The sequence below is a fragment of the Microcaecilia unicolor genome, chromosome 3 (assembly GCF_901765095.1).
Source record: "Microcaecilia unicolor chromosome 3, aMicUni1.1, whole genome shotgun sequence".
Lineage (NCBI taxonomy): Eukaryota > Metazoa > Chordata > Amphibia > Gymnophiona > Siphonopidae > Microcaecilia > Microcaecilia unicolor.
The window spans coordinates 107,213,218-107,227,228 of NC_044033.1; the positions used below are offsets into that span (position 1 = coordinate 107,213,218).

Sequence of the window (14,011 nt, forward strand, 5' to 3'; positions counted from 1 at the left end):
GACTCAGGGATAGGGAATCAGAGCAGAAGAGGGCTGGGAATTAGGGATTGAGTTGAGGAGTGTTTTTTGGGGGGAGGGGGCAGGGGGACCATGGATGGGAGAGATGGAAAGAGACTTTTGAGGGGATAGTGAAGATCTGGCATAATTGATGAGTGAGAGTGTATTGATGGGTTGAGAGAATGAGTGAGGGTGTGAAATGGGAAGGGGTGTAAGAGGGGGGGATGAACTGTGGAGGGAAGGCTCAGACATAATGTAAATGATCTGGTAGACTGGAGAGAGGATGAGAGGCACTGAAAAGGGATGGGGGTCCTGAGGAAGGGGATGATGGGTCTCGGAAATGGTTGAGTGGGGGTGAAAATGGTGTTAAAAAGGTGGTGAAAGAGGGTCACATGATGTTGTGCTGAGGAGCAGACATAGGTGAGAGGAGCTCCTGAACCTCGATCCCCTTAATGCCCTAAAACCACAAATTTTGAGAGAACCTACCTCACCACTAAAGGGGAGAATATCGGAGTGATGCAAGGCACCAGAAATTGGACAGAACGTAGTGATATGGCTTCTAAATCAGTGAAAAAGCAGTCGGAGAAATCGAGACTGTCGGAGGCGCACAAGATGGCGGATGCAGATGGACATAGGTCAGCCTGAGTTTGGCATGGGTGGCTGAAATAGTTTAGGACATGACCCAGGCAATAGATTCCTCTCTAGACAAAAAATTCCAAAGCATCACGAATAAATTAGATACGTTGGATGGGCAGATGGAATCACTACAGGGAGAGTTTGTGGCTTGTTGCCAGAGAGTCTCAGACCTAGAAGACCGCGTGCAGCAACTGTACACAGTGAACACCACCTTGCAATCCAAAAGGGAGGAGCTAGAAAATAAGACAGATGACTTGGAAAACAGATCTAGGAGAGGAAATTTAAGATTGGTGGGCTTACTGGAGTCCATATTGGAGCCAGAGTTGCGAGGATTTCTGGAAACGTGGCTGGTAAAGTCGCAGCAGCTGTGATCTGAAGTAGGCCCTTTGAGAATAGAGAGAGCGCATAGGCTGGGCCCCAGAAGACAGGTGGAAACCAAGCCCAGGGTAGTAATCTTCAAACTACTAAATTATGTGCATAAGACTGAGGTGCTGCGGGCAATAAGGTCTCGAGGCCCACTCACATATGAAAATAAGACAATTTTGTGTCTCCAGGACTTTTCTGCAAGGGTCTCATTACTACGGAGAGTGTATACACCCATTTGTTCAGAGCTACACAGACGCCAAATACAATTTGCCCTTTTATACCCAGCACAGAAGTGTTTAAAGATGAAAAACCCAACTTTTTTGACACTCCATAAGCGGCTAAAACCTTTATGAATCAACAAGCCTCCTCGATAAATAATCCCACGAAGTAAAGGAACTTCGCAGGGGCGCCACTGATATCTTCAGTTTTCTTCACTGGACTTTGACTTCAGTTGCATAGGACAAATTACAGCGTGACCATTGGTCATAATGATACACCAAAGGAGAAACAAAGCAGAAAAGTATCTTCTGCCATTACCCCCCCTTTTTTTTTCTCCCTCTTTCGTCGGAGAGTGACAATGCTTTGGAGAGGAGTGTAAAGGGATATCCAATGACATGGATTTTGACTTTTGGTATCTGTGCAGAGACTGCAGACCAGTATTAGAAGCTGTGCTTCAACGTTTCCGGCATTGGTCCTGGGGAGATTTCTGTTGGTAGTAGGAAGATCATATGCTAACCCTCCCCAGGCTCAGGGATAGAGATGCCTCTTTGACAGGGCACACCACTTCCCGGAGGCTGAACATCTGATACCTTATCAAGATTTGCATCTGGAAAGTAGTTATCCCTGGAGAGTTATTAAGGCTGTAAACTTCCCATGTTATAATTTTTTTTTTTTTTAGGAACTCAGCAAGTCAAGTTAGACTATATTGGACAACTTGAATATGAGCACATGAACATACAGGCTTGAAGCGCTGGACAGGATCCGGGGACCAATAAGTCTGGTACCTATGTCACGAGCGGCGAGCGAGTTGGGCGGGGGATATCAGGTTGGGGTCTGGATCCTGATCATTTGGACTTACTGCATTATATCAATACCTTACATGGTCGACAAAAGTTGGAGGTTTTCAAAAATGTTTTTCATTGTTAATGTGTAATATGTAGGGTGGGGCGAAAGAGAATAAGGAGGTAAGATAGAGAGTAGGTATTCTTTAATGGGTTGGTGGGACGGGGAGGAGAGGAGAGGAGAGGAGAGGAGAGAGAGGAGTCCTCTTACAGTGCCTACTTGATAATTCATGCCAAGGATAGATGGCAGAACTAGGACCAGCATTGTAGGAAGGCTGGCTGCATATTTGGGTGGGTATGGGGGAGGAGAGGGGGGTAACAGGGAACTACAGAAATCTGGGGTTTGCTATTTTTTTCTGTTATGTGTGGGGTCATTATTGAATGGGATGTTTAGGGGATCTTCTCGACTTTGCTCCTTCTGTTTGGTTGATGGAGGGGGGAGATGGCGTTGAATGAGATATCGGGCCTCCTGGGACCATTTTTTTTTCACACTAGGGAAGGGTATAGGGGAGGGTGGTAGGCTGAGATGACTCACCCTTAAAGATAAGATCTTTGGCTTGCGTATTTACTATTAAAAGGATGGTGTTAGATGCCACTTAAATTTATTTCTTAGAACGTAAAAGGGGTTACTTCTCCTATTTAGAGACAAAAAATACTACAGTTCCTAAATCGTCACAGAGCTGATGTGGCCTTTTTGCAGGAGATCCACTTGTCGACATCGGAACATGCAAAATTTAAGAAGTGGTGGGTGGGAAACATATTAGAAGCTCCAGCAGTGGGCCGTAAAGCAGGGGTAATAATCCTTTTCCGGAAGACCCTGGATGTCCAGATTCAGGGGTGCTGGAGAGCAGGTTCTGGTAGATACCTCCTGGCCAAGGTAATGATAAATAAGCAACCTATACTTTTGTGTAATGTATATGCCCCAAATGTTTATGATGGGGTTTTTTTAGGTCACTGATCCACACTGTATCTCAACATCAGGACATTCCGGTGGTCATGGCAGGGAGACTTTAACATAGTTCATGACCCGGTATTGGAGAGAAGTACAGGTAGGGGAGGAAGTGAGGGACCCACGCCTCGGGGGATTTCGTCGGTGTGTTCAGCATTAGAATTGCTAGATGTATAGCGCGTACTACATCCGAGGAAAGGGATGTCACCCACTTGTCTAGGGCCCATTCTTCACAATCTAGAATCGATTACTGGTTGATATCTAAATCGGTCTTTTCTAAGGTCCAAGATTGCAGGGATAGGCCCTTACGGAGTCTCCGATCATGCTCTGGTTTGGTGCTTGGTAGATGTGGGACCTAGTGGAAATCTGTCACCACAGTGGCGCTTTCCTGCCTATCTGTACTGGGACAACGAATTTAAGGAGTATTTAGCTAACAAGTAGGCAGAATATCAGGAGACAAACTCACCTCTTCAATGCTGCCTTCGGCACCTAACCCTTCAAGAAATATAGTATGCGCTATCAGATTGTCTCTACACTTGTCTTTTAGATTGTACACTTGTCTCTAGATTGTTCACTTGTCTTTAGATTGTGCACCTGTCTTTTAGATTGTAAGCTCCTTGAGCAGGGACTGTCCTTCCATGTTAAATTGTACAGCGCTGCGTAACCCTAGTAGCGCTTTAGAAATGTTAAGTAGTAGTAGTAGTAGTAACATCGTGGTAACCTGATACTTTTTTGGGAAACGCCTAAGGCAGTACTTAGAGGAACAATAATATCATACACTAGTTATAAGAAGAAAGTTAGAGATAGTGAGATTTTGCATCTGGAACGTCAGGTACAAGAAGCAAGACGGCAATTTGGAACGTCCCCCATGCCTCCGCAAAAAGCGCAATTGATGGCAACACAAGCTGCGCTTAATACACTACTGCATGCACGCACGGTTAAGTCTTTGCAGTATTATAAATACAAACTTTTTGCAGAGGGCAATAAGCAAGGGAAATTATTGGCTAACTTGGTTAGGCAGAAGTCGGGTTCGCAAACGATTGTGCAGATAGACAGAGGAGATGGGACAAAAGTGCGCACAGATAAGGAAATTTTGGAAGTGTTTCGTTCATATTATCAACATCTCTATGCCAAACCTCAGGAGGAGGGATTGGAGGGTTGAATCTATCTGGAGAGTAGATCCTTGCTGGTTTTGACAACGCAAGACAGATCTAAACTAAATGTGCAGATTTCTGAGGAGGAAGTTAGCAGGGCCATACAACAAGGGTCTCTTTATAAAGCACCGGGACCAGATGGATTTAGTTTTGAATTTTATAAAATCTTGAATCCGGTGATAGTACTGACTTTGCAGAATTTATTCACTACATTTATAGAGGCAGGGCAACTGTCTGATTCATTGCGTTTGGCGCAGATAGTAGTGCTGCTGAAGCCAGGACGGAACCCAGAATTGCCAACTTTCTACAGACCTATATCTTTATTGAACGTGGAGGCTAAAATCCTGGCAAAACTTTTGGCAATTAGGTTAGCCTCCATCTTACTATCGCTGATATTTGAGAGGCAGTTTGGCTTTGTGCAAGGATGCATGAGCACTAAGAATATACACAAAATATTAGTATCAATGGAATGCGTAGAACGGACAAAGGTGCCTTCCCTGCTCATAAGTTTTGATGCAGAGAAGGCATTCGACAGAGTAAGGTGGGAGTTCTTATATACAACATTAGAGGCCTATGAGTTTGAGGGATTTTTCCTAGAGGCTATACGGATGTTGTATAACGAACCTAAGGCGGCCCTATGGATACAGGGGTTGGTTTCAGAACCTTTTAAGATTTAGAGGGGGACCTGTCAGGGCTGTCTTCTGTCGCCCCTTCTTTTCGTTCTAACTCTTAATCCACTTATTCGGGAGATCTTAAATAACCCAGATATTCAAGGAGTACGCAATGGTGTTCAGGAGTTTAAATTGTTGGCCTTTGCAGACGACATATTAGTACATTTGGTTAATCCGGAAACATCCCTAAATGCTCTGATGGATAGTTTTGCTGAATATAGGGACTTTTCAGGCTTTAAAGGAAAAATTAGTTATTACCTGATCATTTTCTTTCCATTAGTCCCGACAGATCAATCCAGAGACTGGAGGGTTATGTCCTTCTGCCAGCAGGTGGCGATAGAGAGAACTTCTGAGGCTCTATATGTGGTCATGTGTAGCCAGCCAAACCTCAGTATTATCCATATAAATGTCCAACTCCCAATAGAGAGCTATTCTCCTGTTTTCAAGAATTCAAGGACGGGAGGAACTCATGCAGCTCACAGTAAGTAAGGAAGTTGCTCCAATGTACCTTGAAGAAACAATAACAAACCAAAACTGTAACTCTAACCTGAAACTATAAACAACCAGACATGCAGAATCTCCAGGGAGGGCCTCTGGATTGATCTGTCAGGACTAATGGAAAGAAAATTATCAGGTAATAACTAATTTTTCCTTCCATAGCGTCCCACAGATCAATCCAGAGACTGGTGGGATGTACCCAAGCAGTTCTTAAATAGGGTGGGACCCAGAGATCCCAGTTTGCAGCACCGAAGCCCCGAACGCAGCGTCAGCCCTTGCTGCTACGTCCAATCTATAGTGCTTCGCAAAAGTATGCACCGAGGACCAGGTGGCCGATCTACAAATTTCCTCCAATGAAATCGACCTAGCCTCTGCCACAGAAGTTGCCTGCGCCCTAGTGGAATGAGCTCGGAGCTCAGCCAGCGGATCCCTACCGAACACTATATAACCTCAGGCAATAGCTTCCTTCAACCAACGAGCCACTGTCGCCTTAGAAGCTTGCTGCCCCTTCCTTTGCCCCGCAAACAGGATAAATGCTCTGAACAACGGAAGTCATTAGTCACTTCCAAATACCTGATAATAGCCCGCTTAACATCCAGACACCGGAGAGCGCGAAACTCCATCGGATGATCCTCTGTACAAAAAGAGGGAAGACAAAGCTGCTGATTCATATGGAAACGTGAAACAATCTTGGGCAAAAAGGATGGAACCGTCCACAGAGTCACCCCTGCCTCCAACTGCTCGCCCTAACTGAAACCTGGCTCACCCCCAACGACTCTGCCTCAGTCGCGGCCCTGTGCCATGGAGGTTATCTTTTCTCTCACAATCCTTGCCCAGTTGGCCGCGGAGGAGTTGGGTTTCTACTTTCGCCCTCCTGTAGTTTTCAACCCCTCCTCCTACCGCAGTCTCACTGCTTCTCATCCTTTGAAGTTCACTCCATCCGTCTATTCTACCCGCTGCCACTCAGAGTTGCAGTCATTTACCGCCCACCCTGATAAGTCCTTCCCTTCCTTCCTTACCGACTTCGATGCCTGCCTCTCCATTTTTCTCGAACCCTCATCTCCGTCCCTCATTCTTGGAGATTTTAACATACACGCTGATGACCCATCCAACTCCTACGCTTCTCAGTTCCTCACTCTGACATCCTCCTTCAACCTTCAGCTGAGCTCCACCACCCCTACTCACCAAACTGGCCATTGTCTTGACCTCGTCCTCTCCTCTACCTGCTCACCCTCCAATTTCTGCGCCTCTGCACTTCCTCTCTCAGATCATCACCTGATCACCTTCACACTTCATCACCCTCCCCCTCAGTCCCGCCCAACACTAACCACTACTTTCAGGAATCTCCAGGCTGTCGACCCTCCCACCTTATCCTCTTGTATCTCTAATCTCCTCCCTTCCATTATGTCCTCCGAGTCTGTCGACAAGGCTGTCTCTGCTTACAATGCCACTCTCTCCACTGCTCTGGACACACTTGCACCATCCATCTCCAGTCCCACAAGGCATACTAATCCCCAGACAGGCTGACTCCTTGCATCCGATACCTTCGCTCCTGCGCCCGATCTGCTGAACGCCTCTGGAGGAAATCTCGCACCCATACCGACTTCATTCATTACAAATTCATGCCATCCTCCTTCCAGTCCTCCCTATTCCTTGCCAAACAGGACTATTACACCCAATTGACTAATTCTCTCGGCTCCAACTCTCGTCGTCTCTTCGCCACCCTTAACTCCCTCCTCAAAGTGCCCTCTGCTCCCACCCCCCCCCCCCCCACTCTCTCCTCAATCACTAGCTGACTACTTCCGCGACAAGGTGCAGAAGATCAACCTCGAATTCACTACCAAGCCACCTCCTCCTCTTCACCCTTTAACCCACTCCCTCAACCAACCAACCCAGGCCTCCTTCTCCTCTTTTCCTGATATCACCTAGGAGGAAACCGCCCACCTTCTTTCCTCCTCGAAATGCACCACCTGTTCTTCTGATCCCATCCCCACCAACTTACTAAACACCATCTCTCCTACTGTCACCCCCACCATCTGTCATATCCTCAATCTCTCTCTCTCTCCACTGCAACTGTCCCTGACACCTTCAAGCATGCTGTACTCACACCACTTCTCAAAAAACCATCACTAGACCCTACCTGTCCTTCCAACTACAGCCTCATCTCCCTCCTACCCTTCCTCTCCAAGATACTTGAACACGCTATTCACAGCCGCTGCCTTGATTTTCTCTCCTCTCAGGCCATCCTCAATCCGTTTCAATCCGGTTTTCGCCCTCTACACTCGACAGAAACGGCACTCACTAACGTCTGTAATGACCTGTTCCTTGCCAAATCCAAAGGTCACTACTCCATCCTCATCCTCCTCGACCTATCCGCTGCTTTTGAAACTGTCAATCATAATTTACTTCTTGCTGCACTATCCTCATTTGGGTTCCAGGGCTCTGTCCTCTCCTGGTTCTCCTCTTATCTCTCCCACAGTACCTTCAGAGTACATTTTCATGGATCTTCCTCCATCCCCATCCCACTCTCTGTTGGAGTTCCTCAGGGATCTGTCCTTGGACTCCTTCTTTTTTCAATCTACACCTCTTCCCTGGGCTCGCTGATCTCATCTCATGGTTTCCAATATGCTGATGACACCCAGCTTTATCTCTCCACACTTGACATCACTGCGGAAACCCAGGCTAAAGTATTGGCCTGCTTATCCGACATTGCTGCCTGGATGTCCAACCGCCACCTGAAACTGAACATGGCCAAGACCGAGCTCATTGTCTTTCCACCCAAACCCACTTCTCCTCTCCCTCCACTCTCTATTTCAGTCGACAACACCCTCATCCTCCCCGTCTCATCTGCCCGCAACCTCGGAGTCATCTTCGACTCCTCCCTCTCGTTCTCTGCCCATATCCAGCAGACAGCCAAGACCTGTCGCTTCTTTCTCTATAACATCAGCAAAATTCGCCCCTTCCTCTCCGAGCACACCACCCGAACTCTCATCCACTCTCTCATCACCTCTCGCCTTGACTACTGCAACCTACTCCTCACTGGTCTCCCACTTAACCATCTACTACTACTACTATCCATCTATCCCCCATTCAATCCGTTCAGAACTCTGCTACCCGTCTTATCTTCCGCCTAGACCAATATGCTCATATCACTCCTCTCTTCAAGTCACTTCACTGGCTTCCGATCAGGTACCGCATACAGTTCAAGCTTCTCCTACTAACCTACAAATGCACTCAATCTGCAGCCCCTCATTACCTCTCTACCCTCATCTCCCCTTATGCTCCTACCCGTAACCTCCGCTCACAGGACAAATCCCTCCTTTCAGTACCCTTCTCCACCACCACCAACTCCAGGCTCCGCCCTTTCTGCCTCACTTCACCCTATGCTTGGAATAAACTCCCTCAGCCCATACGCCAAGCCCCCTCCCTGCCCATCTTCAAATCCTTGCTCAAAGACCACCTCTTCAATGTCACTTTCGGCACCTAACCATTGTACCTCTATCCAGGAAATCTAGACTGCCCCCAACTGACTGCACTTTTTGTCCTTTAGATTGTAAGCTCCTTTGAGCAGGGACTGTCCTTCTTTGTTAGATTGTACAGCACTGCGTAACCCTGGTAGCGCTTTATGAAATGTTAAATAGTAGTACTAGTAGTAGAAACGGATCTCTACAGGATAAAGCCTGTATCTCGGAAACCCTCCTTGCTGAAGAAATAGCAATCAAAAATACTGTCTTGAAAGTCAAATCCTTAACCGATAATCTAGACAACGGTTCAAATAGAGGCCACTGCAATGCCTTCAGAACCAGATTCAAATTCCAGGAAGGAAATACCGAGAGCCGCAGAGGGCGCAAATGATTGACCCTCTGCAAAAACCGAACAATATCCGGGTGTGAGGCTAAGGAAGACCCTTGTAAGCGACCTCTAAAACATGCCAAGGCCCCACTTGGACCTTCAAGGAGTTCAACGACAGAGACTTGTCAAGGCCATCCTGCAAAAAGGCCAGGAACGAAGAAACCGGAGCTGAAAAAGCTGACAGACCTGCCGCCATACACCACGCCTCAAAGGTCCTCCACACTCTAGCATACACTGTCGATGTGGAATGCTTCCTAGCTCGCAACATAGTGGCAATCACCTTTTCCGGATAACCTTTCTGTCTCAAACTTGCCCGCTCAATAGCCAGGTCGTAAGACCAAATGGGGAGGGATCTTCCATAAGGATAGGACCTTGCCGCAACAGACCCCGATAAGCTGGCAGCCGCAATGGTTGGCCGACCCCAAGGCGCACCAGATCTGCGTACCACGGACACCTGGGCCAATCTGGTCCCACAAAGATAACTCGACCTGGGTGGCTCGCCACTCGCCCCAATATCCTGCCTATCATAGGCCATGGCGGAAACACATACAGAAGAACTGTCAGGAGCCAAGGCTGAAGAAGCGCATTGATCCCCCGAGACTGGGGATCCCTGCTGCGACTGAAAAATTGCGTCACTTTGGCATTGTCCACCCGTGCCATCAGGTCCATAGCCAGAACTCCCCACTGGCTCGTGATCAACGAAAACGCCTGCGCCGAGAGCTCCCACTCCCCCAGATCCAATATATGGTGACTCAGAAAATCTGCTTTGGTGTTCAGTGTCCCCGCTATGTGCGCTGCCGAGAGTTGAGCCAAGTGCTCTTCTGCCCATCGGCATAGACACATCGCCTCCTTGGCCAGATGAACACTCCTGGTGCCTCCCTGACGACTGACATAGGCCACTGCCGTCGCATTGTCAGAGAGAACACGAACCGGCCTCCCCTCCAGATCCGCACGAAATGCCTGTAATGCTAGCTGCACTGCTCTCAGCTCCAACCGACTGATGGACCAAGAAGCCTCCATCCGAGACCAAGCACCCTGTGCCGTGAGTCCCAGAAAATGGCCTCCCCATCCAGAAAGACTAGCATCCATAGTCACCACTACCCAGTCCGGCACCGCTAGGAGCATTCCAAGGCATAACTTGTCGGCCTGGAGCCACCAACGCATTTCCATCCTGACCATTGGCTCCCATCATAACAGAACTGAGTAAACGGAACTGAGTAATCCTCCGAAACCAGAGACCAGCGGCTCAACAGGGATCGCTGAAGAGGCCTCATGTGACTCCTGGTCCACGGGACCACTTCTAGCATGGCTGCCAATGATCTCAACATCTGAACATAATCCCAGGTCTTGGGTGCTAGACTGCGCAGAAGACTTTGTACCTGAGCCTGCAGCTTCAACCTCCGGTTGTCTGGCAAGAAGACTCTGCCCACACAGGTGTCGAATAGCACCCCAAGGTATTCCAAGGATTGAGATGGATCCAAATGACTCTTCTCCAGGTTGACGATCCACCCCAACGACCACAGTAGACTGACTACCTTGTCTGTCGTCTGAATGCTGTCCTGAAAAGACGATGCTCATATTAACCAGTCGTCGAGATAAGGATGCACTTGCACCCCCTCCTGTCGCAGAAAGGCTGCAACTACAACCATAATCTTGGAAAACGTCCGAGGAGCCGTAGCTAGACCGAAGGGAAGCGTCTGGAACTGAAAGTGTTGACAAAGAACCGCAAACCGAAGAAACCGATGATGAGGTGGCCAAATGGGAATGTGCAAGTAAGCCTCCTTGAGATCGAGGGAGGTAATAAACTCTCCTGGCTGAACTGCGGCTATAACGGCCCGAAGAGTTTCCATGCAAAAGTGACGCACTCACAGAGCTTTGTTTACCCCTTTGAGGTTGAGTACCGGACGAAAGGATCCTCCTTTCTTTGGAACCACGAAATAGATGGAATAACGGCCCAGACCGCACTGTGCCACTGGAACGGGAACCACAGCCCCCAAGCAAATTAAATTTTCCAACGTGACCCTGATCGCCGCTTTCTTTTACGGAGATTTGCAAGGGGATTCTAGGAAAAAATCTGACAGATTTCGAACGAATTCTAGCTTGTAACCATCCCATATTACCTACAAAACCCACTCTTCTGAAGTCACCCTGGCCCGTTCTCCCAGAAAGATGTACCAAGGCCCCATCATTGGGCACAAGACCCCGTGGTGGGTCTGGAAGTCGCGCCGCCTGAGCGGCACTCCCCCCCTCTGAAACAGCTGCTGCTTCTGAGGAAAATTGGGCTTACAGAAGGCCACCGACCTGCCTGGGCGATAACTCCTCACCTCATGAAACCGAGCCTGAGAGGGACCTGCTCAAGAAGCCGATCTAGGCTTATCCTCGGGCAAACGGCGGCCCTTAGAATCTCCCAGATCTTTCACAATCTTGTCCAAATCCTCACCAAACAGAAGTTTGCCCCGAAAGGGTAGACAAGCAAGACGAGACTTAGAAGCCATATCAGCTGAGCAGTGATGAAGCCACAACCATCGGCGGGCCACCACAGAGAGGGCTACCTCCTTGGCCGAAGCAAATCATATAGCAAATCCGCCAAATATGCTAGACCAGCCCCAAGAGAAGGCAAGTTCGCCACCAGATCTTCCGGGGAGGCCGCCTTCTGCATCCAAGACAGACATGCCCTGGCTGCGTAGGACCCGCAGATTGACACCTGCATGCATAACGCTGCCACTTCGAAGGATGCTTTTAAAGAAGACTCTAACTTCCTATCCTGCGGATCCTTAAGTGCGGTCCCGTCTTCCACCGGCAACGTAGTCCTCTTAGTGACTGCAGTGATCAAAGAATCCACCATGGGCAAACGCAAATCTTCTCTCTCACTGTCTGGAAGAGGATATAAATGCGTCATGGCCCTCGCCACGCGCAACCCAGCCTCAGGAGTGTCCCACTGCGCCGCAATGAGTACCTTCATAATATCATGAATGTGAAAGGTACGGGCCGGTCACGGGCCCGACATAATAGAGGGAACTGCCGAGGAGGATAGCCCACTGTCTGGAGCCGAGATATTCAATATCTGCATGGGTCCCACAATCAAATTCGCCAACTCTTCTTGATGAAACAACCGCACCGTTGTGAGGTCATCACACCCCTCAGACGGAAACTCCCCCTCTTTCTCCAGCAAATCAGACTAGGTCAGTTGGGAAACTACTGACAACTGACCGTCATCTACCTCTGTACCCAATTCTGACCTAAAATCCATCTCCCGGCTATCCACGCGAGTTCTCTTAGCCAGAGAAGGAGAGGAAACTGACAAGTCCTCGTGGGGGGCCCCAAGGAGTCATCAATGGCAAGGACCCCCCCCCCCCCCCGGAGTTTTCAGCAGAAAAGCTCTGTGCATCAACAGCACAAATTTGGGGCAAAAAGGGCACACCTGACTGCTCAGTCCCCCTGACCTGCGGATCATCCGCAGACAAGGGCATCGGTTGCCGAGCCACTGGAAGGCCCCAAATTCTGTTCTCCCCCCAATTCAAAAATGGCGCCCGCCAAAACAGCACGAGGGGACTTAGAGCGGGAAAAGTGGCGCGCCGCCTCAACTTCTTTCTCCGCTCCCCCGGAGCCTGCCTGCACTAACGCCGCGACCCCAGCTGACCTCGAATCAACTGTTTGCCGCTTTCGTGCCTTGGGATCCGCTGCCGTCCACCCTTTCAAAGGTGCGATGGCACCAAAATCATCAGCTGCCGGACGGGAGGACCGCCCGGAGGAGCCCAGCAACGGGACTGCCTGACCTTCTGCTCTCCCACCATGTTCCGGTCTCTCCCGTCCAGCAGTCGAGCTTCCGTGCCCCGGAGAAGCATGAGGGCAGGAATCACAGGCTCCAGACGCTGCTCTCCGGTTCCCACACCAGGAGCAGCGGTTGACAATTCGGAAGGGGCTGCCATATGCCCTGCTTGACAAAGGCAAAAGAGGAATCCTCCCCACCCGCTACAAACCGCTCCCCAGTCACAGAAAACAGGAGATTACAACTCACGTGCTCCTGCCCAATTCTGACAGGAATCAGCGGGAGGGGGGAGAAAGGGAGGGACCTGGCAGCACCAGATATCCCTGCTCAGCCTTAGCGAGCCCTCAACCCCGTGGGGTACCTCAACTCATCCCGAGGGAACGGGTGAGGAGTCCCAAAATCCAGAGCTGCAGAGTTATGACCATCATCTGCTAGATAGAGAGAATACTGAGGTTTGGCTGGCTACACATGACCACATATAGAGCCTCAGAAGTTCTCTCTATCTCCACCTGCTGGCAGCGGGACATAACCCACCAGTCTCTGGATTGATCTGTGGGACGCTATGGAATTGAATTTTGATAAATCGCTGGCGTTACCGACACAACCTTCGGTGAGGTGTAACTGGGAAGAGGGATTCCTTCTGAAATGGACATCTAGGTTTTTTTCATATTATGTATCAGACTTCCGTATAAATCTTTTCTGATTCACGATTTGAACGTGACATCTCTCTTCGAATTCTCCAAGGACCGTTTCACAAAATGGATGTCTCTTCCTGTCTCGGTATATGGGAGGCTCCAACTGTTCCGTATGGTTCTATTTGCCCGATGGCTCTACACTTTACAATTGTTGCCCATTAGATTCACAAACCGGGATCTACTTCGTAAAATACTGTTGAATTTCTGCTGGGCAGGGAAAAAGCCAAAGATTCTATTTAAGTGTATGTGTGGCTCCTGGCAGGGTGGGGGTCTTGGACTTCCAGACATGCAGAAATATAATATGGCTTGCTTGCTTAGGTATATAGGGGATTGGATATTAGAGGAAAAAAATTTCACACCCAA

The 14,011-nt window shown here is 49.0% G+C and overlaps 1 protein-coding gene across 3 annotated transcripts in view; it reads right to left on the reverse strand.

Annotated features, from left to right (window-relative positions):
* The window catches only part of POLR3F (RNA polymerase III subunit F), a 49,287-nt gene that overhangs the window by 30,439 nt on the left and 4,837 nt on the right, over nucleotides 1-14,011 (reverse strand). The window lies entirely within an intron of this gene.